Source organism: Ochotona princeps, chromosome 14 (genome assembly GCF_030435755.1).
Source record: "Ochotona princeps isolate mOchPri1 chromosome 14, mOchPri1.hap1, whole genome shotgun sequence".
Classification (NCBI taxonomy): domain Eukaryota; kingdom Metazoa; phylum Chordata; class Mammalia; order Lagomorpha; family Ochotonidae; genus Ochotona; species Ochotona princeps.
Window position 1 is genome coordinate 19,598,947 of NC_080845.1, and position 27,871 is coordinate 19,626,817.

General features: G+C 47.9%; 1 protein-coding gene across 1 annotated transcript in view; it reads right to left on the reverse strand.

Moving 5' to 3' along the window:
- Positions 1-27,871, reverse strand: part of PALM2AKAP2 (PALM2 and AKAP2 fusion) — a 303,091-nt gene that overhangs the window by 25,330 nt on the left and 249,890 nt on the right.

Genomic DNA, 27,871 nt, shown 5'->3' on the forward strand with positions numbered 1-27,871 from the left:
TAAATTTAAAGGGCAACTGTTTTGTCACTGGCTAGGACCATTCCATCCCAACTCAACAGTGCCGTGATCAAATCCTGGCGCCCGTTGTTGGGTCCCGGCCACCCATGAGTTAGACTCAGTTCAGTTTCTGTTTCCTGGCACCAGACTGGTCTCATTCTGGCTGTTGCAGTTATTTGGGGCAGCACATCGGTGGACAGGAGCCCTCAATCCTGTGTCACTCTCAAATTACGGGGAAAAAGAAAGTAAGCTAGGACTCAAATCATAACAAACTGTTGAAATATCTTCTAGAGTGAAAGAAATTATGTTGCTGTTATATAATCTTCCAAGATATTTCCTAGCAAACCACTGAGGCTTGGGAACAGGTTTATTTATGTCCCTCAACTGTAAAAGGGAGAGTCCTCAAGCATGAACAAACTCTTTTGAAAACCATAGGACTCTCTGCCAACTGCAGTGCAATTAGTCAGAGACAAGAAACTTCTTTCCAACATAAAAGACTGGAGAACAGCAGACCCCTTCAGTGGCCCCTGCCAGGCCGCAGTGCCCCGCTGCCAGGGCTGCCATTGGCCACGGGCAATGGAAACGCCACCGACAAAGCTGCTGGCTACCCAGTTCTGTTCCCTACAACTGTGGCATGGCAGTTACGGGGTGCACGCTGCCTTGAAAAGCTGCTGGCCAGTAATGCCCCCCATCCAGCTTCTAAAATGCTTTAGATGTGACATGTGCAATGTGTGGTTAGCCCAGAAAACTACTACCGAACGTTCTGAAAAGCACCATAGTTTCCAACCACAGTGGCCATCAATCCATTTAATTTTGCTATTTGTCATTAGTAGGATTAATATTCAAATTCTAGGTCGCCCCTCCCAGTCCCCAAATCAAACAGCCCTGATTATCTCAGGTCATCTCATCAGCACATCATGAACTGATTTGGGGTTTCTTTCAAGGAGTTAATTTACACTTCAGTCGGCTTTGTTTCCTGGTCTTGTGTTTACAGTCCGCCTGGTGCTACTGACACAGTGCAACACTAGACTGCAATATGGGATGTCTACTTGTTTTAGTTTTAAACAACTTTAAAGGCTTAGAATAAAATATTAGAATGCCAACTTAGAATGCCTCTCAGGAAATTAATTCCAAAATTTTGACAAGAGGAAAGGGAAATTATGGTTTTCTTCATGAGACCTAGAAAAAATAGGAATATGCCCTATGTATATTATTTTCAGGGTGTTACCTATGACCTAGGTGGGTGGGGTGACTATCAAGTAAGCGTTTATGCCAACACCACTGTCAGTATCTTCTACTGACAGACATATCATCAAGGAACTGCAGATAATGTGAACGTCTAAGACTTATTGGCTACCATTCAATTTCAAGTAAACATGAGCCTATTCTACATACAGCTACTCCTGGAACACACAGCCAAACAGAGAGAGAGAGAGAGACGTACGGTACTGCTAGGGTTGGAGTCGGATTTTCCCCAGTGCAGGTTTCCACTGGTCAACTAGTCACAGCTAATTATTTTCCACAGATGTCCTTCAATCCCCTTTGGCTTTGGTTGAGTAGTGGACTGGAAAACAACAAACACCAACAGGACTGATATATGTTTAAAAATCACTGCTGGGGGCTGGTTTTGTGGCACAGCATGTTAAGTTGCTATCTCCAATGTTGGCACCCCACATGAACACCAGTTCGAGTCCCAACTGCTCCACTCCCAAACTGGCTCTCTGCGAATGTGTCTAGGAAAGCAGAGGGAGATGGCCCAAGTCCTTGGGTCTCTATCATCCAGGGGAGAGACCGACATGGAGTTCCAGGCTCCTGGCTTCAGCCCAGCCGGGCCATTGCAGCTATTTGGGGAGTAAACCAGATCATGAAGAATTTTTCTTTCCTCATTACTCACGCTCTCTGCAAGTCTTTCTTACCAATCATTAAATAAATGCATCTTAAAAAAAATCACTACTGGGCCCAGCGTGATAGCCTAGTGGCTAAAGCGCTTGCCTTGCACGTGTTGGGATCCCATATGGAAATCGGTTCTAACCCCAGGAGCCCCGCTTCCCATCCAGCTTCCCGTTTGTGGCCTAGGAAAGTAGTCAAGGACGGCCCAAAGCCTTAGGACCCTGCACTCGCAAGGGAGACTGGTGCAGCTCTGGCCATTGTGGCTGCTTGGGGAGTGAATCAACAGATGAATCTTCCTCTCTGTCTCTCCTCCTTTCTGTATATCTGACTTTGCGATAAAAATTAATCTTTAAAAAAACAATCACTACTATACCAAAACAAACACTTTAGAATCAGGGAGGAAAGGAACAGGGCAGTATAATATTTAAGGAAGCTGCAAGGTGAATCAGGAATTCTATAATTGGTGTGTTCACTGCTCAATTCACAGAACATACAGCAAGCTCATACTGAAGGACACCATGAAATTCCAGAAAGTTCTTCCTCACAGCCCAGATCCAACCCCTAGTTGGGAGCAGATAAGCCACTCTGCATGACTCATTCACAACTGTGCACCAGAGGTTCTGAGTGTTTGTAGATTTAGCTGAAGAATTCCAACAAATAAACAAATTCCTGAGTGTTCCTCTTGGCAGGAAGACTTTAACTCCATGCAGGATGACCCCAGGTGATCAAGGCTGCCCTAACTATGCAGGTGAAAGATTTGGCAGGAGCCAGGTCCTGGGATCATTAAATGAAGCCTGGTTTAAGCCAACCAATGCTTACTGTTCACTTTGAAGATAAGAAGAAGGACCAGAATTTTCTCTGTCCTCCACCTCCATCAGTTAAAACCAGTTCCAGGTTCAGGTAAAATCCATTAAATCACCTGGAAAGTATTTCCTGGAACAGGCTATGCTCCAATCCCTAAAACACAGGAGGCAGGAGGACATGAGAGAATTATCAATTGGGTTGTCTAAGGTCAGAGAAAAACTAGGCTACTAAGGAGCTGGCCTGGGCTCCTTGTTGTTGGCTGGGCAAACCCTCCAGGTGGAGCCCTAACTTCACAGCGCACCTAACACCCGCCCTTTCACTCGCTAACAGCCAGATTGGGGTCAATCTGCTTTAAAACACCGGGGCAGAGACAGTAAAACATGGTTGTGTGTTGCTGAAATTAGTTTTCATCACTCCAGGAGCAGATAACTATACCCATCAGGGGTACACACTCAGGGATCTGTTAACCAGGATCTCAGTAGACAGTCCCGGCTCCAGGGGGGTAACCCTCAAACACCCCTGAAGCTCTGCTAATTGGTGTAATTAAAGTGAGGATTGGGTTCTCCTGGTGACATTAGTGGTTTGCCTATGGGCATAAATGACAGTGAAATTGGAGTCCGCCTGTGGTGCAGGTCAGAGATATCTCCCACCCTTTCAAGGAGAGAGCACACAGATCGGGGGACCCTTTGGCTGGAAGGGTGTTTGGGAAGTAAGAACTAGACAGTCCTGTCGGCAGCTCTTAGAGTTGAGAATCTGAGTTACTTAACACCCACTATTCTGGGGCCTTTTTATGTATGGCCTCAAAATGCCTTCATCGAGGTGGAGCCCCAGCACAGAACATATATTTCAAAGGACTAGGCAGTTTGTCAAATAGTTAATGTGAATGTTTATTATTATTATTTAGTCATTTTACACTAAGCTGTAAATTCTTTCCGGAACCAGACTGAGTTTCTTTTGCACAAACCGCAGCAGATGGTCAGGTTTTGATTCTGAAAGGGGAGTGAGAGGTGCAAGGGGGACTAACTAGCATTTTGGCACATGGACCCAGCCACCGCATACAATGGCGGTATCACCATACGGACATCAATGCAAGTCCTGGTGGCTCCACTTTCCATTCAGCTCCTTGCTAATGTTTCCGAGAAAGCAGCAGAGATGGTCCAAGTGCTTGGGTCCCTGCACGCATGTGGGAGACCAGGAAGAAGCTTCTGGCTCCTGGCTACAGCTTGGCCAAGCCCTGTCTGCTGCCGGGTGGAGAGAACCAGAGAATGGAAGATCTCTTTTTTTGGTCTCTCTCTCTCTCTCTAGCTCTGCCTTTCACAATAAATAAATAAATCTTTAACAAGAGAGGCAAAATAAACATGAAGAGATCAATAGAAAAAGCCAGGAACAGCCTAAATGTCAGACCCAAAGGCTTCTCTAATTTCTCGAATCTTCCTTTCTGATCTACCACAAATCCTGAAATGTTCATTCTGGAGGAAGCTAAGCACAATGAAGTAATGCATTTGCTATCGCTTCTTGGCCTTTTGGCTAAGATCAAGTGTAATGCATTTGCTGCTGAAGCATACAATGACTTTTATAGATCAAATCCTGCTAAAAATCAAGACCCAAAGATGCAACTTCTGAAGGAACAGAACAAAAAGCACTGGACTCGGGCCAGGTGGCAGCAGAGTGGGTTCACACAGTGGATGGAACCGGAAAAACCCAGTCCAGCCCCAGCACTGGCCAGCAGGGTAACTGACGCACAGCAGTCCTGGGGCACGGACACACTGTGCAAGTCGTGTCACCATTTAATTCTGGACACATGTTCACAGTACATATGCTTGCAAGAGGTCTCCTGAGACCTAGAACAGGGCTCTCAGATAGGTGGGAGAGGCAAGGACTCTTCAGGTTAATTCAAGATTAAAAAAAAAAAAAGATTAAAAAAAAAATGACAGGACCAGAGGGACCAGCTAGGAACTGGCACAGCTAGGATCTGATTTCTGATTCTTCTCCTCAATTCCATCCCTCAGCTATCAAAGACATTCTCAGCAATAGCAAGCTTCCAAATGGACACAGAGGATGTTCAGAGCAAGTGGAATGAAATGGTCTTTTGCTTGGCATTTTGGTCGAGTCCATTTGAATCTCCCACAGGAGACTTTGAAAACTAATGGCCCCCTTCCCACTCTTTCTTCTCAATGGACCACAGACAGACTCCCTGGAGACTGTAGCAGCTCCTAGACTTTGGATGTGCCTATCACAGGACATCCTGTTAGAAACAGTGGCTTCATCTTCTGGAGCCTCTCTTCCTCTTCCCACAGGAAGCACATGAGGACCTCACGTACATGTCATTGCACCAGACATAATGCTAACAGCCTGAGCGTTGCCACCGATGCCACAGACCACTGTGCTTGGGAAATTCTACATGCATGTTCAGTCTGTACAGCAAATATCACGCTGGAGGCTGGCGTTGTGGCATAGCGAGTTAAGCCACTGCCCACAGCACTGGCATCCTGTATGAGCGCCAGTTCAAACCCTGGCTGTTCCACCTCCAATCCAGATCCCTGGGAAAGCAGCAGATGGTCTAAATCTGTGGTTCCCTGACACTCTCATGGGGACCAGGACAGAGTTCCTGCTTCCTGGCTTTGAACTTGCCAGCCCCAGATGTTGTAGGGATTTGAAAAGTGAACCAGCAGATAGAAGACCTCAATCTCAATCTCTCTCTTCTGTGGGTGTCACTCTGTCTTCCAAACATTGCATCAGAGCCTTGAGCCTTGCTTGACTGGCCAATGCCCAGAACTGTGCTGCTTCTGCCTAGGGTGTCGGAGCCTACAGCCAGGCACTTGAGGAGCAAAAAAAAACTGTGACGGAAACATCCTTCATCTCAGGGACAAGTGAGAAGGTGAAGCTTTACTCGCCTGAATGCCTGCTCTGTTCACAGCTTCCCTCCTTTTCACCACCCACTGCCTCCCGACCCCGTCCCTCACCTACCTCGGCCTCCTAGGATCCCACCCCCAACTCACAGTATGACCCAAATCACTCCAGCTTTGGGCACCCGCTGCTCAACCAGGTTTCTAGCTCTCAATAACCCAGCTTACTTCCTACTGAAGCTATGAGATTTAAATTAAAAATGCTGTTCCCCTGGTAATAGGTGACCTGATCCTTTAATCCAGTTATTTTTAAATTCCACTAAAAATATAAACTCGCTCTCAGCCTAGGAGCAGAGACGTGGCTATAAAATAAAACTTCCCCGTGGCTGTGAAACCAGAGAACCTCGCTGTTTTCCATTCTCTTTGAGAAGTAAGGTGCTCAGTGCACCTGGCACATCACTTTCCCGGCTGAGACCTGACTCCCTGCGCGGCCAAGTCCCTGGGGTGCCTCTTCCTGGGCTCTTTCTGGCTGGCTGAGATCCTGTGGTGACATGCCCTTCAGGACCAGAGTCACAGGGCATCCCCAGAGCTTTAGGCACTGGAAAGAAAGTTCCTCTAGATCCTAAAACGTCTGTGAAGAAACCTGGGAGGACCAAGACTGGACTCCCCGGGCTCTTCCTTCAGGCACAGGGCTTCCTCACAGGCCCAGGCCTTCCAGGGAGAGGCCCCAGGAGGACCAGCCAGCAGGCCTGCAGCTCCGCGGCCCCCTCTGGCAGAGAAGGAAGCTGGGGAAAGCGCTAGGGCTGGGCCTCTCAGGGAGAGGCCCCAGAGATAACCTGGTCCACATTCCAGCCTCAAGCAGCCTTTCCTCTTCCAGGCCCCAGCAAGACTACTTCCTGCAAGGCTAGGAGCTATGTTGATTGTGGGAAACTGGCTACCACGCCTCTTCCTAAGGGGCCCAGACTCCCCCACCACCAACAAATGGAAGGCAGCCAGCCAGACTTCAGACCCCAAGCACTGGGCAGACAGCTGCAAGCCGAATTGGGCCCTTGGGCCCTGCCGGATAGGGTCAGTGCTGTGACCCCTACAAAGGGGACTAAGATTAGCAATGCCTCTTGCCTCCAATCTCCAGCCACGAAGCCAGAAGCCATCGTGTGGACCACAGCAAAACTCAAAAGAGACAGGTGAGTCCCAGTCCTGCTCTTACAAGCCCAGCCTCTTTAGATGAAAACACTTGCGAAACCCCCGGCCCTATGATCTTGAACAAGTCCCCCTGTGTCCTGGCTCACTCCCATTCCTGGGGAAGGTGGCCAGTGTTTAAAGTAGTAGTCTCCCCAACAGCACAGCACCGGTAGCCTGGCTGCAGTCTCGCATGTCAGCCACACATCTGGAAAATGTTAAGGTGTTCTTTCATTAGCACATTTACGGCTAGGGATTTCTGTGCATGGGGGGGTGGGAAAGAGGCCAGGAGGGGAGGAAGGGAAAGAAGCCCACGCCTCCTCCATGGCTACCAGGGAAAGGCTAGGGGAGACCCTCTCCTTAGGGGGTGACTGGGAACCCTGGCAGCTTTGGGGTTTCCCTGAGAGGTACCCATCTCATACCTTCCTCCATGGATAGCACTCAGGGCTGTAGCAAGACAGCCTGCTACTGTTCTCACCAAGGCCCTTCCACAGTGAAACTGTCCTGCAATGTAGTCTCCACCCTCAGAAGAAGCCAAGTTCAAGGCTGCAGTAGGAACTCTGGCTCCTACAGCCTGGAGTTTCTAGGGTGATCAACTCTGCTTAAAGTAAAAGCAAGCCGAGCCCTAGTGCTTCGTAACTTGGTTATGGTCCTCTTCTTTTCAGGGTTCAGGATCTTGGGGTCACGCCTGGCCGACCGGTGTTGGCAGACAAAAGCCGAGACCACTGAGGACCCGGGAGCATCCACTAAGTTGAGACGGAGCTCAGAGAACAGAGAAAAGCACCAGATGCACCTGAAGTTAACCCTACAGCCACAGAAGATTGTTCTGGGCAGAACAGAGCTGCCAATGCCCCTTGCCATGGCCACAGGGTCTTATGTTACTCCCAAAGCCCCAAGTACTCCTATGAATGCAATGAGTTACACAACACAGGAAGCAAATATCAAGCTGGGAATGAGAAAAATCAGGGGGCAGCACTGAAGCAAATGAAGCTGTTCACAGTGCCGGCATCCCATACTGAAGCACCATTAGTCTCAGCTGCTCCGTTTTTCATCTAATTTCCTCCCAATTCACCTGGGTAGACAGTAGAGGATGATCCTAACTACTCGGGTCCCTGCCCACTCACATGTGAAACCTGGAGTGGGTTCCAGACTCCTGGCTTCAGCCTGGTCCAGCCCCAGCTGTTGTGGCCAGTTACAGAATGAACCAGCAGTTAGAAGGCCCTCGCCCTCCTCTCTCTCCTTGCCTTTCAAATTATTAAATAAATCTTTGAGAGAGAAAGAAAGAGAGAGAGAGAGAGAGAGAGAGAGAGAGAGAGACCACTCATCAGCAGAATTAGCAGGCTCCTTGGAAAGAGGTTTCTGGAAAGAGGCACACAGCCCACTGTCCCAGGCATTCCCACATTATCTTAACGCACCATGTGCCACACTGGACTTGCACAGTCTGGCACAGAATGTATGCCATGCAGCTTGCTTTTTGCTTGTTAGCATGAAAGCTGGGAGTTTTACAAGATTTGCAAACATAACAACAAAAGCAACAGCTGCTGCTGCTGCCATAGCAAATCAGCACTCAGAGCCCTGCTACTTTGCACCCCAGCAGAAAAAGACCCTACCACACAGGGTTCCCATGCAGTGACCCCTTTCTCCAGCATGACTCTGGCCTCAGAAGGGAGCCTCTCCTGTTAGTTCACCAAGACAAGGACGGCAAGGAGGTCAGCAGACTCGGCTTACCCTGCCCCAAGCATGCGCCTCCAGCCTCCTTGGTCAGACAGATTCCTTCTTCCAGACAGATTCCTGTGCACACTGGCTGAAGCCAGACAAATTCCTTCTTTCGGAGCCTCCCCGACTCAGACCTGTGATGTCACTGTAGCCCTCCCTGTCCTCCCTAAAAGGCCATTCACACAAAGAAGGACTTTAACCCCCTTCAAGGAAGCCTGGCCCCTCCCTGGCGGCCTGGGGGAGCCTGAAGGGCAGAACATCAGCTGACCTGGGTGGTGCTTGGCTGTGCTGATGGGCTCTGCTTCTTGGAAATTCCGAGGTGGGCCTTGGGACAGACGGCGAATTAATATCCCAATGGGTCTGAGACAGCAAGAAACCTGAATGATCCTGGAGAAATCGCCACTTAAATGGACTTTTCTGGACGCTGGTGTGTGTATGTATAATAACAGGTGCTTAAGGATAATGTTGTGTGGCACAGCAGCAGGTTAAGCTAATGCCTGCAACATAGTATCTCATATGGGCACTGATTCGATTCCCAGCTACTCTACTTCCGATCCCATTCCCTGCTAATAAGCCAGGAAAAGCAGCAGAATATGGTCATATGGGCCCCTGCCCCCATATGGGAGACCAGGATGAAGCTCTCGGCTTCATTCTGGCACAGCCCTGGCCATCTGCAGGAGTGAACCAGAGGATGGGAGATCTCTGACTCTCCCCTTCTGTCTGTAATTCTGTTTTTCAAATAAGCACATTAAAATCGTTTTAAAAACAAATTAAGTCACAGACACTGTAGAAAATGTGGAAAACAAAAAATACCATACTTTCTCTCAGTTAAAACTGTATTGCATTCTCTGTTCTTTTCAGAAAACTCTATTTCCATACTTCACAAGGCCTGACAACATATGGAATTCTGTAGCCTTACTCCACCTTCCCTTGTAAGCACCTGTACTCTATTGGCATGTGTGGGATAAGCTGTACATGGTTACATAAACCCATGCGCAAATGGATAGGTAAGCCAGATATGAGGGCTCTGGTTTCGAGCAATGTAGAGAAGTAAATCCACCATCCCATGCATACTGATCAACAGTCTTCCAGCACAAAGAAAACGGTCCTCATTTTCCTTGGTACAGGCAAAAGTATCACGCAACTCATCCCTAGCTCATCCCTCAACACAAAATCAGACCCGACTGCCACTGCAAATCTCATGCTTCTCAGTAACCCCTGCCAGGGAACATCCACCAGCTCCCAGCCCTGCCTCCAGGCTCCAGGGACCCAACTGAGCTTGGAAAATTAGGGGCATAATCGAGGGTCAGCATTCCAGGTCAATCCAGCACCCTGAAATACTTGTTCTCTGCAGTAAGATTCTAGAGAAGATAAACACAACCAAGATTTACAGTAAAGTGTAAAGGGGAAAGGATGAGAAATGGCATGCAGAGGCCAGCAGGAGCCTGCTGGTTTGAGGTCAAAGGCTGCCCTGGCAAGATGGAACAGGCAGCCCAAAGCCAGCTACGGGGTTCCCTTGTGGCCTGTTGGTTGGCCAATACCACCGGCCTCCTGAGACCTCGCCAGAATACTTGGGAATAATTACAATAGATGAAGTCCAGGCACGTTTTATTGAAAAGGAAGCTCAATCTGCTTCCCAACTACTGATCGCACCAAAATTTTCACGGGTGGAAATTATTCAGAAAACTTAGGGGATCCTCAGGGACTGCACTAGGACCGCCCTGGAAAATAACTGGGATACTTCACTGTGCGGGCAATGTCCGTCCTGTCCAGGTGCCGCAGAGCAGTCTAAGAGAGTGAGGCAGGGAAATCGGGGGAGCCTAGAACACTGAGGGCTGGCGAATGCAGAGCCACATTGGGACCTTCCACTAGGAGGTTGGAGTGACAGCTGGGACCCCCATCACACCTGTCTGGCTGCTCCTCAAGAAGAGATTTGCAAAACAAATCGCATGTGAATTTGGATCTCAGAAATGCCACAGTATGCTCTCCACCTCCCCCAGGTATGCACACTCCTGCCCACAGCCGTGACTCGTGGCATCTCCTCCTGCCGTTAATGCCTGTGTGGAAGTCCTAACACCCAGAATCTCAGTGGGACCCTTATCTGGAGTTAGGAATCTTTCCAAGGGTCATCAAGGTTAAGTGAAATCATGAGGGTGTGCCCTCACCCAACAGGACTAGCATCCTTTTAAGCAGGAAAAATGTAAGAGGCACAGACACGCCTAGAGGGAAGACAAGGGAGAGAAGATAGTCACTTAGGAGCCAAGAAGAGGGGCCTGGGACAGATGCTTCCCAGAAAGCCCAACTCTCCTTACCCCTTGCTTTTGTGCTTACGGGCTCCGTAATCATGAGACTCTAAGTTCCTGCTGTTCCAGCCACCCAGCTGGTGGTCATTTGTGACAGTAGTGCCAGCAAACAAGTAAACACGCACACTCGTGCACCCACATTAGTGTGTGTGCATGTGCAGACACATCACGGAGCTCAAAAAACCAGTGTGGCAAAGTCATGGCTAGGTGCTCTAGAAAAATAATTTGTATTCAGAGGCAGAGGGAGAAATTAAACCAGAAATCCAGAGTTGGGTTGCAAAAACATAAACTGAGCCATGCCACATGTCATGAGAGCAGAGTCTGCAGGCACAAAAGGTCGCAGCAGATCCAGTAGGCAACACCTGGTCGCTGCTCTTCCTTCCGTCCACCAGGCGCGAGCGCTGAGCACAGGGGGAGGGGAGGATGAGTTCTGCTGCCAGCTAAATCCTCCTGGTGCAATATCCTGATCTGCTGAGTCTCCCTTGGTGCCTTGAGTGAATGAGGCACTGATACATTCACACTACAGATTCTTGTACAACTTTAGACTAAGATAGCTCCCAGCTCTTTGAGTACTTATTGATACATGGATGTATCCTCAAAGATCTACTGTTCAGTAACAAGTAGCATGGATCACTGTATCAGCAGGCCATATCTGATGCCCACAGAGTATGAATAATCTCACGTGTGACTGTCTGATTTGTACCTGTTTACACATGTAGGCACATGTGCAGACTATCCCTACAAGAACACATAAGAAAGTAACAAGGATTTTCTCCGGGATGGGTAGAGGGAGCTGGATTACCAGGGGCATGTTAGCTTTTCTTTTCCCACTTTGTTCTTAGGTATTCTGCATATTCAAACATTTGCATATAGTAGCCTCTGGGGGGAAAAAAACAATGAAGTGCATAAAAATAACAAGTTGTGAGAACTAAGGAAGGAGGCAAGAACTAAAAAGAAACATGGCACCCATGCTGGGCAGTGAGGTCCCTGGAGATGATGTCACTGTCCCAAAAGCCAAAGGTATCATTTGTACATGGGAAGCTTGGAAGAATCACATCACAGAGCACCTTAACCCTGGGGGACAGAAACGGGGAAGGCTCATTACTGTGGGGGCAAGGGAGGGAGGAAAACAAAGTAGAGCTTCTCATGTTAGCATTACTGAACACACTTTACTGTTGTTACTATAAAACTTTACTGTTGTTACTATAAAATAGTAACTGACAGTAAGCAGGCAAAGCAAGTCTGAAATTTGAGCTTCAGATATACTGAGATTTTCTTTTTTACAAAGGCCATGGTTCATCTACTTATCAGGCTTAGCAACACCTCCTGATCTCCAATCTCTATCCACATGCTGAGCAGTGAGGCCTGGTCTCAGCCAAGGTCAGCGAAGGTGTATCACAGCTCGGTCTTCTCCCTTGTTACACAACTGTATGGCGAAATAATCTTCCTTTTCCATCGAAGATACACTGATTGGCTCACTGCTCTACCCAGACATTTCCTTCCATGACCAGTTCATTCCCAGAAAGGTTATGAAACTCCCTGCAAGCAGCCAGATTCCTCCTTGGGAATTAAATGTCATAGAATTCCATGAACTGTATCATACACCGGATGTCACAGGAAAACCCCACCGAAGAGTTTTCCCGAAGTCTGACTGCTTGGAGAAAAAATGCTGGAGGGCGACTTTACTCCTCGAGACAATAGTCATTCCTGCTCCGCTTGAGTGCCCCGTGACTCAGTCTCGGAACCTCTCCAGCCCCTATAACACACACCCACACACACACTGGGGCTTGCCGAATTGGAGCCCATTTTTTTGTTCTAGTAAAGTATTTCAAAGCTTTGAGTCAAGTTTTAGAAAATAATATATTGGGTTTGCTAAATCCATTCTTCCTTAAGCAAAAGTGTTATATCACTTAGGAACACTGAGAGTGAGGGACAAGTGATTTGGTGAAAGTGATTGAAGAGACCCCTGGGCAAGCTGGCATCCTACACCAAAGTGCCGGTTCTCTAGACCCTGCTTCCTGCTGATGAGAACTCTGGAAGGCAGTAGGTGGCAGCTTCTTCACTGAGGTCCCCGACTCCCACAGGGGAGACCTGCACAGAGGCCCAGGCTGCTGGCTTCTGTCCGGCCTAGTCCTGGTTGAGCAGGGCTTGGCAGAATGAGCCAGCAATGTGATACCTCTCGTTCATTCTCTCTCTACCCCATTCCCATTTCAAATCAACAAACTGTTACAATAAAGCAATGCTGGGAATTGGGACTGATGATAAATTGCACCTAGGTAATCCCAAACCCTAGATGCAAGGACCAATTCTGTCAGTCAGAGGAGCCTGTCCAGTTCCTAGCCCTCAGATGGAGGGCTTAGAGGTCAGCAAAGAGACTGAAGCTGAAGCCAAGGAGCAGAGTCAACTCTCTTACAGACTTACCCTCCAGGTTGTTTCTCCAAACACAGGAGAGGCTACAGGACAAGACAGTACTCCTAACAAGGAAAATGGAACTGCTGACAGTGATTCCTTTTAAAGTAAATATCAAATGACTTTGAAGAACACCTGATAACATTTACTACTTTGAAGACTGTTCGATTTGACTGAGACAGCTTCCTTCTGATTGCAAGGAAACTGCTGAAGGCTCTAGAAGATGTAGCCCTCCTTTCTCAGAGCAGTCCCACCACCAACAGCCCTAACTCCAAGTTTCTACAAAAGCATGAAACCACGTGTTTCATGCAGCAACTTCCAATTCAGTTCACCCTGAGGGCCTCTGGCAGGAACACAGGGCTCCAGGGAAGTTCAGAAACTCTCTCCGAGAGTCCTGCCTGCCAGGACCCAGAAGTGACTTTGGGCCAGGATAAGTGAAGGGGATCCTGGCCTGTTGGAGGATGGGTCATGCATGACAGGCATTGTGAACAACAATGACTGTAACCGGGTCCACCCAAACTTTCCAAATCCCATCTCATGCAGCCAAGTGATGCCACTGTCCACATGGGACTCTGGGGCAGACACCAGAGGGATACTTCAAGTTTAAACCAAAAGACGTTTGTTCCTGACGTGGACGACCTGGCCCCTGTCCCTTCTTCCCCAGCTGTGTGCTTCAGCCAGAACCAGGGACAGCCCATGGAGTCACAGCTCCCTGGCTCACAGCTGGCTCTCTCAGTCGCAGCTCCGTGGGACCACACTGTAGGAAAAGGGGCCGGGGGAGGGGGGACCAGCTGGGAGCCAGTCACCTGCATCCGTCCACTGCTTTGGAGGCTCTGAATGCCAGGAAGGAGCCTCAGCAGAAGCACAGAATTCCTCCAGCCACCCAGGGGATGCATGATACGCAGAGACCAGCAGTGGCATGGGAAACAGTGGGAGAGTCGACGGGAGGCACATGCGAAGTGTACTTTCCCTGCGCTTCATGCCAATGGAACCCAACCACTCTCCACTCTCATGCATGAGGCCCCTCTGGCTGGCCACAGGATCCTAGGAGCAGGACACCATGGTCAAGAACCAGTAAGCAGCGCTGGTGATGGAGGCAGGATAGTCAGGCCCAGCTGCATCCAGGGGCTGCCTTTGCATGCACACAGTCTCTGCCTCATCCTGTTTACCCTCTATGGGGCCTGTTTGATCTGGGGCTGCCTGCTGCAGACGGCACTGCTGCCATGGTCTTCAGGCTCCCTACTTGGTGCTCTGTTTATTTATGTGCAGCAAGCTGACCCAGGGGGAAGTGTCCGAGCTTTGAGAAAGAAAGAACTTTCTGGTATCCCACCAAACTGACTGTGGGGTGCTTGTGAAAGGGCTTTTCTTCTCCCAGAGACTCAGTTTTGGATCCACTAGATGGGAATGACAATTACCACAGTGAGTTGGATAGCATCTTCCCAAAATAGATGCCTATCTGGACTGCAGAATGGGACGTGATTTGTAAAAGTGGTCTTAGCAGAAGTAACTTAAGATGAGGTTGCAGGACGGCAGAGTGGACCCTAAATGCAATGAATGTCATCCTTATGAAAAGAAGAGACGGGACAGACAATTAGCATCCTGGCTAAGACACCAGTTACAAGGTCCATGTCCCATGTGGGAGTGTCTGGATTCAATACTGGCTCCAGCTTCCTGCTAATGCTGATTCTGGGCAGCATCAATGGTGGCCCTGCTACCCACGAGCAAGGCCTGGGATGATTTCACAGCTCCGGGCTTCAGCCTGGTCCCATCCCGGATGTTGTGGGGATTTGAGGAGTGAACTAGTAGATGGGAGCTCTGTCCCCCTCTACCTCTCTCCATCTCTGTCTCCCTCTCTGTCTCTCTCTCATCCCTCCCTCCTCTACCTCTCAACTCAACAGACAGAAATGTTTATGAGAGGGACTTACAGTTACATTCTCGTGGGGTGCGAGGGAAGTATAGGTGAAGATGGAGGTAGGAGACTGAAATGAGGACAAAAATCATGGGTCGCCTTATCCCTCATATCCTCCAAAAGGAGCCAACTCTAACAGCCCTGGTTTCAGATGTCTGACCTGGATTGGGAAAGAACCAACTGCTATTGTTGTTAAGCTGTGGGGTTTGGGGTTGTTTGATGAGTCAGCCAGTCCAGCCAGCCGTAGGAAATGGACACACTCAGCTTAGAGGTTGTTCTGGACAGGACCTAAGGGACACCCTTGGGGTGGCTGGTTCCAGGGCAAAGACCCAGCGAGGCTACTGACAGGAGCCACTTCTGACTTCTGTCTGCTCTGGCAGCAGACCAGGAACAGGACTGCTCCAGTCTGGTCAAGGCTGGCTGCCCACTGGTATTTGTACTTTTAAAAACATGTGGACAAAACACAAAAAGGCAAAGAAAGCCTGTGGCATGAGGCAGCACCCAGGCAAGCAAACGGCAGGCTCACTATCTGACAGAGGGGAGCAGAGGCACACACAGGCAGGTTAGCACGGTGGTGCAGTGAGTGAAGCCACCACCTGCAATGCCAGCATCCCACACGGGAGCCAGTTCAAGTCCTGGCCACTCTACTTCTCATCCAGCTCCCACTAAAGTGCCTGGGAAGGCAGTAGACGATGGCCCTGGTGCTTGGGCTCCTGCACCTGCATGGGAGACCTGGATGGAACTCAGGCTCTTGGTTCAGCCTTTCTAGCTCTGGCTGTTACAGCCATTTGGAGAGTGAAACAGCAGTAGATGGAAAGATATGTGTGTGTGTGTGTGTGTGTGTGTGTGTGTGTATAACTCTGCCTTTAAAATAAAATAAGTGTCAAAAAAAAATCACAATGAGTACACAAAACACTGAAGGGCACAGACGCCAGTGGATGCCAAAGATGTCCAGCTGCAGAGGGCAGTGGTTAAACTGGAACAGGCAGAAGGCACACAGGGGCCGAGCATGCTCAGAGGTGACATGTTGATGGAGGGTAATGGTCGGGTGACCACAACCTGCACTGAGCATTTATGATATGATAGACATTAGAATAAAGGGTATTCCTGCACAATCCCATTTACTCCTTAGAGCATGCTCACCAGGCCAATACTCCTATATATCTCTACTTCACAGCCTAAGAAATAGAAGCCCAGTCTTTAAATCAAAGGACACCAGCAGTAACGGTGAAGCTGGGGCTGGGCCGAGGCCGTCTCAGAACTTTTAATCACCCACATCGCGCCTCTCACAGATGCAAAGCTAGAAACAAATGATCTAGATGAAAGGCTGATGGACTAACAGCTGCTCTGCACGCGCCCTAAGCTCGCTCCCTTGCTTTCTGGGCCAGCTGGTACACCGGATCCACTTCCAGGAGAAGACCAACAAAGATGGATGATGATGGGTAGCAACGTTGAAGACCTACAACATACAGGAATCTTGCTATGTCTCACTGGTACATTATCTCAATAGATGCTCCCAGAAACCCTGCAAGGGAAACAATTCCTGTTCAGCAGATGAAGACTTGGGGGCTTGGAGCTGAAGTAAATTTGCTCAAAGACCCAAGGGAAGAAGTCGGAGAAAGCGCACTTGAAAGCGGCTCACATCCTTTCTGCTCTGCCAGGAAAACCCAAGGCACCACAGCTCAGCGACTCCAGGGGTGTGCTCTGAGCTCCTGGCTGCGTCTCCATGGTAGTCTCAAAGTGCCGTGGCCGGTGCTTAAGACTCCACTTGGGACCCCTGAATCCCATAGCAGAGTATCTGGGTTCTGACCCACCTACCTCTTAATGCTGTCCTGGGAGGGAAGAGATGATAGCTCAAGTACTGGCGTACCAGACATCCACGTGGGAAACCTGAATTGAATTCCAGGCTCCTAACTTGAGCCTTGCACGCTCTGCAGTGTCATCCAGTAGATGAAAGATTTTTTTCTGTCTGCCTTTCACACAGGCAAGAAAATTTAAAAAGTCATTTGCATGCTGCCTCTACTTTAGATGCCTTAGGTTCTCTAACACTCCAGATGAATGACTTTCTCTTCAGCTGAGTGGCTGGAATTCTCTAGATATTGCCTTGCCACTCCCAAGAATGCCTGTTTGTCTTGTACACAGGTTCAAGTACAATAGCAAGGAGGGCAGCTCAGCCTCAGTTCCAGATATGGACGGTCCCCAAACAAAGACCAGATCTGAGAGCAGGAAATAACAGTGGCTGGGAGGAGGTGGGATTCCTTGCCTCGGAAACACAACATCTCCAGCTGTGCGGTGCTGGAATGTCAAGATGCTGCTTTGTTGTACAGTCTGGCCTTAACTATTGTTTGACGTCAGGATGGCGCCAAAGCTGTGGGAGTGCAGCAGAGCCCATTCTTGGAATGCTGAACTCACCTCTCTGTCAACCCTTGGCAGCCACCATCCTATTCTCTGTCTTTGAGATTCACCTCTTTTACATTCTACATCAGCCAGGGCATGATTTCCTCCTTTACTAAGGCTAAACTGTAGCCCATTGTGTAGATGAGCCACTTAGCAGCTAATGGCCACTGAGGTTGATTTCAGCATCTGGTGTAGGAAACCTTTTTTCTTCCAACGGTCATTTGGATATTTACAACATCATTCATGAGCCACATCAAATCAACTTAAAAGTTAGCCAGCTATAGATGTATTGAATTCTGGATCCCTATGGTGGTTGCCATGGCAGGGTCAGACCAAGTGATCCTGCAAGCCTTCTACAGACAGCCCCGTTTCAGACCGTTGGCTATAGCGAACTGCGCTACAGTGAGCACGGCAGTGCAGACATCTCTTTGACAAGACTGAGTCCATCCCCTCTGGGTGTACACACAGGAGCAGGATTGCTGGATCATACCATTGCTCTAGCTCTCATTTATTTAGCTTCCACTGCACTCCCCCCCTCCCGCCCCTCATTCTTGAAGCTGGAACCAAAGGCCTGTCCATCCCTTCCAAATCTGATCTACAGTCCTGAGTCTGCCTCCCTCCAGGTCCCTCCACTTTGACAAGCCTTTCTCCTGCTCACGTTCAGACAAATCTGATTCTCAGCAATGTCCACACCAAATCAGCAGCCCCTGGAAGCTGGCAGGTGACTCTGCACACCCTAGTAGGCACACGGCTGTAGGCGATTCTCCAGGCTATTGTAGGACGGGCCTGAGGATGGGGCTTGCATGTGGGAAACCACTTGTCAGCCCTGTCAGTCCTAGGCCACTCTCCCAGCCCTCCTTCCCAGAGACTCAGCAGGGAGCCAGCATAGGGAGGCCTGTGTCTCTCCTCTAGGGTTTTAATGACTCAAAGTCTGAGTCACAACCTCTGAACTCTGAACAAAGTTTCTGAAGTTTCGTTAACATGCCACCCTGTCAATGAAATTTTCCCTTCCAATGACAGAATGATTCATCGCAATTACTACATAGTAATTTGGATTTGGGTTTGGGGTTTGGGTTTTTGAATCGCCTGAAAAATTAACTCCACACTAAAAATTTCTCCTAGCATTGCAAATTGCTATCTGACAATGTTTCATTCCTCAAAAAAGAAAAACCAATTGGGGGGCAGTTTTCACACCATCTTTTAAAAACTGTGGAACACTATATATAATTGGCCATTTAAATCCTTTAAAGAATATAATGCAGGATTATTGACATCCACAATGTTGTGCAATCATTTCCACTATTTCCAAAATTTCTTCATCACCCCAAACATATTCTGTACCAATTAAGCAATGCTAGTCATGATTTTTGAAGCATTATTTGGGGCTAATCAGGACACAGAATCCAAATAAATGGATTACATCTTCATAGAAAACATAAGCGGAAAGAGCCTAGAAGGAAAGAAAATGATGACTGATTTTATTAAGACCGCAGAATAACAACCCTATCCTACTTTCTGAATTTCATTAACACTTGTCTATCATTATTTGAGGGTATTTGAAACTTAAAAAGAAAAAGGTCACCTTATTTGTTTGACTTATGAACCTCAAGCACATAAATTAACCTTTTCTGCACTAAAATCCACATTTTCAATTTGCTCTCATATACAGAGATGGCCCTCCTTTCTAATTGCTTTTTGTTTAAATCTACCAATATAATTCTATTAGGACCAGCAATATTTGCGGGAATTAAAATGGTAATCAGCTTTGAAAGAAAACTCTGGTTATCTTCACCCCAACCTCAGCTGACCTGGGATCCTCTTTCTAAACTCACTTCTACAACAAACCAAATAACTCAAATGCATTTGCACCTGTCTGGGTAAGCCTCTGCCTGGTCTCTGGTATGAGCACACATCCCGCCCAGATAACATCAATCAGTGGTTAACAACTGCAGATAATGCCTTCCAGCTTAACCTTCAATGGAGTTAATTGATGACTTCTCTTCCATTAAGGGTGCGCCCTGCACATCAAAGCATTGTTTGGGAAAGCAGCAAAAACAGATTGGAGAGATGGAGGTTCTTTAACCCTTTGGGGCTAATTGCTGGAATTGAATATTTCCTAATGGAGATAGCAGCTTTCAGTTTAACGCATAGCCATTTGTTTGGGGACTGCAATAGCCCTTCCATTTCCAGACTGCTGGTGGATGTCTACATACAAGCATGCTTGTGCTCACACACAATGCAACACAGACTTTGAGCTCCAAACCGTTAAACCCACTCCTGGATGGCTTTTTCCTCTTGCCCTGGTCTCCTACCTTGCTATACTCGGGGTCTGTATAGGCATCCTCCAGGCAAGGCAGCCATGGAGCTGCAGAGGGAAAGAACAGCTTGGGAACCCATTATCAATCACATTCTCCTCTGAGCACAGTCCTCCAAGGGAATCACCTTTTCTCCCCAGGACCTTACTCAGGACCCAGACAAGCTCTGAGCTGGTTACAAGTAAAGCTCCCGCCCTCACTGTGCCGAGCTGCTTTTCTTGCTCTCTTGGGTTCTCTACCTGCCAGCAATCTCCACACCCAGCTCTCCAGTCTCTGGCATGTGCAGTGAGCTCTCTTAAGACCACGGTCACCAACTCTCATTGTCTGGGGATAACTGACGACACTGAGACTCTGGGCCATTCCACCAGGTTCTCTACCTGATATTAGACCGCGTTTGACTAAGCAAGCAGCTCCATCAGTGCAAAAGCAGGCAAGTGGAGCCACTCGATCATTTCTAAGGCAACACTGCTGGTGATGAGTAATGAGTATTAACATTAAGCAAAGCAACAGTAAGGAATATGTCTTTAACAGGAAGAATTTGAAGACCACAGGAACGCTCATCTAGGGAGAATATAAAGCAGATACAACTGGCCCTCAGTACCTGCAGAGGCTGCTTCCAGGGAGCCCACCAACTGAAGGTCAAAAATACTCGGGAAAAGAAGCTGCATCTATATTAAAACTATAAATTTTTCTTGCTATTATTCCCTAAGCAATGCAGTGTAACAACTGCTTATATCACACTTACCTCCTATTAGATATCATAAATAACCCAGAGATAATTTATAGACCACAGGTGGATGTGCATGGGCTCCATGCAGATACTCTGCCATTTCACATCAGGGACTCGAGCATTCCTGGACCCAGACCCCCATGACACCAAGGGAAAATAAAAAAAAAAGAAAAACACCATATACTAAACCCTCTGGGCTGTTTTGCCTTATTGGGCAGCTATTTCTTACAGGATTACATTTCATTCCAAAAGCTTTGGAATGAAAACCACAGAGACAATTGTTAAAATTAACAAGCTGAAGGAGCCTGCATGTCTAAGAGCATATTTGCAATGAAGTTAGATCTTCCTGGATATAGCTGCTGATAAATTTCATGTGCACCCACGTTAAACAAAGAGGGGAGATTTGCTCTACAGTTAGGAGCAGTGAAACACAGCAATGCTTAGGCACATCTCATTAATTCAGTGGTTTCACAAAGGTGAACAGCAGGGTGTGCCAAGTAAGGGCAAAGATGAAGGATTTTAAACACATTCATTTGTACCCAACAAAAGGACCTCATCGCAAATTAACTCCTAATGATTTCCTTAATCACACAGACACAGTATGTAAGCACATGTGGCTAAGTGTCAGGAGTCCTTCAAAACAATAACCACCCAATGTCAATGGCAAAACTGCCCCAAATGCTGAAGTATGGTTTCTCCCAAGCGCACTGAAGTTGATCAACTGCAAAGTACGATTTACAAAGCAACCACATTTTAAGAAACACTAGTATTAATAGTGTGCCCTTTTATGGTATACTTGACCAAGGGCTTTCTCAAGGACACAGCACCTTTTCAGAAAACTGGCTGAATTCACAGTGCAGAAGGGGTCCTAAGCTTGCTCCTTTTGCCACCTTTATTTCTCCTCCTGTAAAATGGGGATACTTCATAGGATGATGCCGCATCTACTCATCTGAGAGACAACATCACCAAGCTGGGCAAGCTCATTAGGTCTCTGAGAGTTTGCAAGTACACAGAGGACTGACTCACTACACCTGTTACCATCTTGCATTTCTGCAGTACCAGGAAGATGGAGACTTCAGTGGCAACCTGACAAGAGACAGCCTGGAACATGATGCTTCCCCAAAAGATACATAACAAAGCAGAATTCAAGGTTTGAAAAACTGTAATAACCAGGTGAAAAATCTCAAGCCAGTCCAGGTTTTAAAGCACATTCCAAACTGAACAGAAGAACTAGGTCTTGAGATGGGTTTCATTCCACATCTGTGAGCTTTGGCAACTCTCTATCTTGAGTTTGCCTTCTTGGAATTCCTAAGCCGTGGCCATTCTACTCATCCCAAATATTCAGGTCTCAGGGGTTTTCCAGGCCATCGGAGCTGATAAACCAAGGGCTTATACCAGCTCTACAAGCCATCCTTCAGATCTTGATAAGCCGACGCCTCTAAGGTGTGGGTGCTTATTTTTCAAGCCACTGGAGCACAAGCAGATTAATCTTTAACTGTTTTTACCACAAGTGTTTATGTGAATGCAGAGAACAGCACTTACAGCTTCAGGTAGCAGGCACTGTGCTCATGGAGGAATAGCACACATGACTTAAGCCAATTTCAATCTCAATCTCAATTTGTTTGGAGCTAAATATCTGAGCCCAACAAAGAGCTGGACAGACTCCAGTTTTTGACTGGACTGAAGTCAAAATATGTTAGCTGGCCCTAAAAAAAAAAAAAAAAACTCCAGTGCAGACGAAGGCCCAGTGTGTATGTGACACATTGGCTCAAGTTGCAACCTGAGATGCCAGTATCCCCTCTGGGAACTGGTTTGAGTCCCGGTTACCTTCAATCCAGCTTCCTGCTTACAGCGCCTGGGAAAGCAGCAGCAGATTACCCAAGTGCATGGGCCAGTGCCACTCATGTGGGAGACTAGGTCAGACTTCATCTTGACCACCCAGCACTGGCTACTGTGTCATCTGGGGATTAAATCAGAGGGTGTGTGTGCGCGTGTGTGTGTGTGTGTGTCCTCTCTCTCCATAACTCTACCTTTTGAATAAAAAATAAAGAGGTGGGGGACTAGAATTGTGTGGCCAAATGACAAATATGCCACCATATGGGGAGCTTCAGAAGGCTCCACTGTTTCAGGATTAGACCCTTGGGTAAACCTGCTAGATGCTGTGAAGATACAGCTGGCACTCAAGTGTGTGATATTCAAAGGACCACAATATATGCCCAAAAGAAGAAAGCATCTGGCTCCAAGTTCACAGCTGTGCCAACAAAAGTAACATATGTGGGCCTGATGTCATAGCCTAGTGGCTAAAGTCCTCGCCTTGCACATGCTGGGATCCATATGGGCACCGGTTCGTATCCTGTTTGCTCCATTTCCTTCCAGCTCCCCGCTTGTGGCCTTGGAAAGCACTGTGGATGGCCCAAAGCTTTGGTACCCTGTACTGGTGGGAGACCCGGAAGAAACTCCTGGCTCCTTGCTTTGGGGATCAGTTCCATTCTGACTGTTGTGGCCACTTGGAGAGTGAATCAGCAGACAGTAGATCTTTCTCTGTGTATCTCCTTCTCTCTGTATATCTGCCTTTCCAATAGAAATAAATACATCCTTTAAAAAATAACATATACATAACTATAAAATAATAAAGACCATATACAAGTATATTGGCTTAAGTTCCTTCCAATACGTTCAAGGAGCTTTGGGGACTAGAATCCATCAAATTCCATAGATCTGGGTCTCAGTGCTTATACAGATAGCACAGATGGGTCTGACAGGGCGACTTACATGTGCTTAATGGGTTCATAAAAGAATATTTCCTTTCAAGGTAAAATCCAATGAAAAGATGAAAAATGAGCCAGTGGAAAAACTATGATTTCCAACATCAGCTGCATTCCAGGATCGAACCCCCAGCAGCAAACCCTGGAAAGACAAGCACATCAGAAGCTGAGCCCCTGCCATTCCCTGAGTCTACCCAAGGGCATTTCACTAGCAATGCAGCAGAAAGGTCTGGAACCTAGAAGTGAAACTCTCCTTTTAAACTTAATACCACCACGAAGCAATGCCAGTCACTCCCGGCCTAGAGTCTCCTTGCTGTAGCGTGCGTACAAGCTGCAGCGACTATGGGTGTGAGATCTGAATATTATATAAGGTTCTGCTTTGTTCATTCATTGATTCACTCAGCCACACAACCAATTCTCTAGTGAGTTTTAGGCGTTCTGCTGCTCTCTGAAGACACAAGGCCAAGGACCAGGTACAGAGCTGTCCTCTTGATGTTGATCATGATGGGAAAACAAAATCTTTATTAACCACCAGTGAGCGCAAACTGGCATCTGTGATGAATATTCTGGTAACATACTAAAGGGGTCTGAGGCGGCGGGGAGGTGGGCAGAAGTTTCCTGGACAAAGTTGCCTGTCCTTAGAAAGGTGAGGAGTTGAGCAGACTGGGAAGGTGACAGGAACCTGGTCTGAGCAGGAGAACCAGCCTACAGAGGTGCTATGGTGGGAGTGACAGGGCAAGGACCACAAACGGCCCTGAGCTCGAATGAAGGTGGGGCACACCTGTGAACAGGTGTCTGAAGCGTCGAATGGAGCCAGACCATGCAGATTTGGGTCTTTGTTTTAAGCACTATAGAAGCAATTAAAGCCTAGGGGTGGGTGGACAATGACAGAGTCTTCAGTTTCTGTCCTAACAGTGGCCTGGCAGGCTTTATAAACCTCTCCGAGGCCAGCAGTCTGGTCAAGGACAGGAGTCATGCATCACCAACTGCCCTGGACTCAGGGTATCTTAGGCCACCCTGGATTGCCAAGAGGCAGTGCCCAAGGACTTGCGGGGTACAACCCTGTGGCCCCAGGACGAATGAAGACAAGCCAAAAATGATCTTTTTACTTTTAAACACCTATTGTTTTAATTTTTTTCTCCTTAATCATTTTAAAGTTAGCCCTGGTGGGGGAACACACACACAAAACTATGATGCCAGCAGCACTGGATGAAAAAGCTTATCCTCTAACATTTAATACACAATAGTAAATGCAGTCCCAGGACACAGAAGTCAAGCCTGGTCCATGAGGCACCCTTTAGCTAATGAGGATATATTCCTGCTTTCAGATGGCCCTGGATGAGCAGCGGAGGCTAAAAGTGCTGATCAGATAAAATGTTCTACACAGTACAAAGAGGGTGAGATTTACCACTGACCAAAACTGTTTCCGGATCCTGATCCTGTACCTGCTCACTACGGGACAGGTTGAGTGGCATCACTGAGCCCCAGTTCCCTTATGCAAAGCTGGGTCGAGAGCATGGGCAGTGGGGTGTCACATTACGGGAGATGGCATGTGCAGCATACACAGTGCCATGCCTGGCTGCAGAGGTGCACATGGTGGCAGAGGTGTTGGTGGTTCCTGGAGGCCTCGGGAGGCTCCACAGCTCATTGCGGACTGCTTCCATGAGCTCTCATAAGTGAGTCATATGTTAAATCCAAAAGGGCAAGGAACAAGAGAAAAACCTGTCACACAGAGGACTTCACAGAATGAACGCGGCTGAATCCCTTTCCTTGCACGTTAAAAGGACCGCCGGCAGCAGCTGCACAGGGTTTCAGGCAGGTCCACGCACGGCTGACAGCTGCGTTTACTGTCTGGGGAGGTGGGTGGAAGACCAGGCAGCAGCTGCTCCAAGACTGCAGCTGTGTGCGACCAAAAGCGTGAGCGTGGGGCTGCCTTTGTCTGCCATCCCGGCCCATCCAGGAGGCACTGCCATCTTTTCCTAACCTTCTGTTTGTCTTTCAAGCAGATCCAGAAAGGACAAGGAGAGAGAATTAGCTCCCAGCACATGCCTTAGGCACAATGACAAGAGAGGGCTCAGTGTGCACAACTTCCCCCGCTGCTAAGAGCTTTCAGGGGGGAGAGTTCCAGACTTAAAACATTCACGGGCAAAATTTCCAGGGGCACTTTGCAAACTTCATCTTTTATTTTATTTTATTTTATTATTTTATTTTATTTGCTTGAAAAGCATAAAGACAGGGCGAGAGAGAGAGAGAGAGAGAAATATTGCAGAGACAGCGAATCTGTCTACTGGCTCACTGTCCAAATGCCCACAAAAGTAGAGCTGAAGCAGGGCAAAGTCAAGAGCTGAGAACTGAGCTCAGCTCTCCCACATTAGGGACTCGACTGACTTGGGCCATCACCTGCTGTCTCCCAGGGTGTGCATTAGCAGGAACTTGGCATCAGGAGCAGAGCTGGGGCCTCACTATAGGATGCAGGGGGCTCAAACCCAGGTGCCCCACCATGGGATGCAGGCGTCCCAAGCAGCATCTTCACTGCTAAGCCAAAAGCCCAACCTGCATGTCTTTTTGAAAATTCCTTATTTTAGTAGGATTTGAAACACCTGCAAAGGAGACACCACTGGTCAAAGGTCTGACAGTCACACCAGAAGCTGGCCAGCTCTTACAAGCCACAATGCCTATAAGATATTCTTCATAATCTCACTCTCATTCACTCTAGCTCCTAGTACTTGTTTCCACAGTTGGCACCCTGGGCTCACTGGACGTAGGTCTTTAGTTTCAGGGCAAATCTTGAGACACAGCCTCTTGATATCTGAACCAAAACCTGAGCCCACTTTCTTACAAGTGCCTGCAATGTTAGGCTAAGCTCTTAGACTAAGCAACTAGGTCCAGAAATACACAGGTACCAGCTGCTTTCTATAAGGGCAGGAGGCTGGCCTTCCTTGCCAATGTCCCAATACAGCAGCAGGACAGCCTAGTCTCTCTGGGCCCAGAACACACTCCAGGCCCATCCTTCCAAGTCCAAGCTTGAGTCTAAGAGCAAATCTCTTACCACTGCCAAGTCATTGTTTGCTGGAAGAAATCTCCTGCCCGGGTCTCAGCACCCCACTGCATGAGCTGCTTCGGTTACAAGTTGCAGACTTAAGTGTGTTACTTGCATGAACTGAAGATTTTCCTCCAGGCTCCTCTTCCACCTATTCTTTTCCCTCTCAGCTCCCAGAGCTAAATTATATGCCCCAGATGCTCCCTGGCTGGAAAGAGGAGAGAAGAGAGGAAACCAAAGGGAACACCAAAAGGTAATTTAGACCAATTTGTTCCTACTCACTAGGAAATGAACATCAATTAAAAGCCTTCTGCAGCACAAATCTACAAAACCCCCATTATTTTCCACCTGCTCCAGCACAGCTATTGCAGGACAAGCTTGATTTGGACACACGGTTGTAAGTTACAGTTCCTCTGGCCCATTCCTCATTTTTCAGACTCTGCAATAGCTCCATGCAAGGCAAATGAGACTTCATAATAGACTCTGCTACAGTTCCAGCCCCTGGAGGCAAACCTATTCATTAACTGCAAGTGAGGTCACTGCCATCCATCTGCCAGGAACAGCCACTGCGTGCTGTCCACACCGTGGAAGGGAGACACAAAATGCTACCGGCCGATAGCTTGCACCACCTTGGGTTACCCTCCCAAAGATAATTGCTTAGGATTCTCAGGAAAACACCTCACTCGTAGTTGCCTCGAAACTGGAGCCATTTCTCACTGATAGTAATCTCACTGGTGCAAAGGAAGCCAGTTGCCCTTATCCTAAGCACCAGATGTCAGTAGAAGGAAGAAATCCCCAAACAGCAGCTCAGAAGGCTGCTGGCAGCTGAAGCCTATGGGGCAACTCTGGAAGCCCACAGGGTTTCCATTACTACATAAACAGATTCGGTGGGAACACATGGCCGCATCGCACCATCCACAGTAATCCTGTCTTCCGAAGTATTCAAGGTTTTTACTCTTCAAGAGGAAGTTGCCGAGATGAGTCAGATTTTTCTTTACTATGTGGCCAAAATGTGTTGCTGGGTTTTGGTAGTGGTGATTTCTTAAGATTGCCTCTGTGTTGCAATAGGAAGCTGTAACATTTCAGAGTCAAAATTCGGGGAATGGAAAGCAATAGCTTATTCTGTTTCTAGAGCTGGTGGAAATGCTGGCATGTTCTCCAGTGCTGTCAGTCTAGCTATTTGTTTTGGACAACACGGAGGAGGAGGAGCAAGGCTGGTTGGAGGGCAACTGCAGGAAAAGAGCAATGAAGGTCAAATGCTGAGGTTCCTAGGCCACAGCTCTGTCATTCCTTGGGTTTGGTTCTGCACCAATCCAGAAACTAACCACAGCCTGTGACGTGCACCCCTGACAACGTACCAACAGTTTGGTCTCTGTGCCAGAGAACATGAGTTCTCACACTGTCATTCACTCACCTTGAGCAAGTCACTTATCTGCCTTAGTTTACACGAGCAGTGCCACAACACTGTCCTTGCGGTGTAACCCCAGAGCATGAAAGTCACCCACTTAAAGCATGCAATACCCTGGATTTTAGTGTATCCACAGACTCGGTAACATCATCGCCGGTGCCAA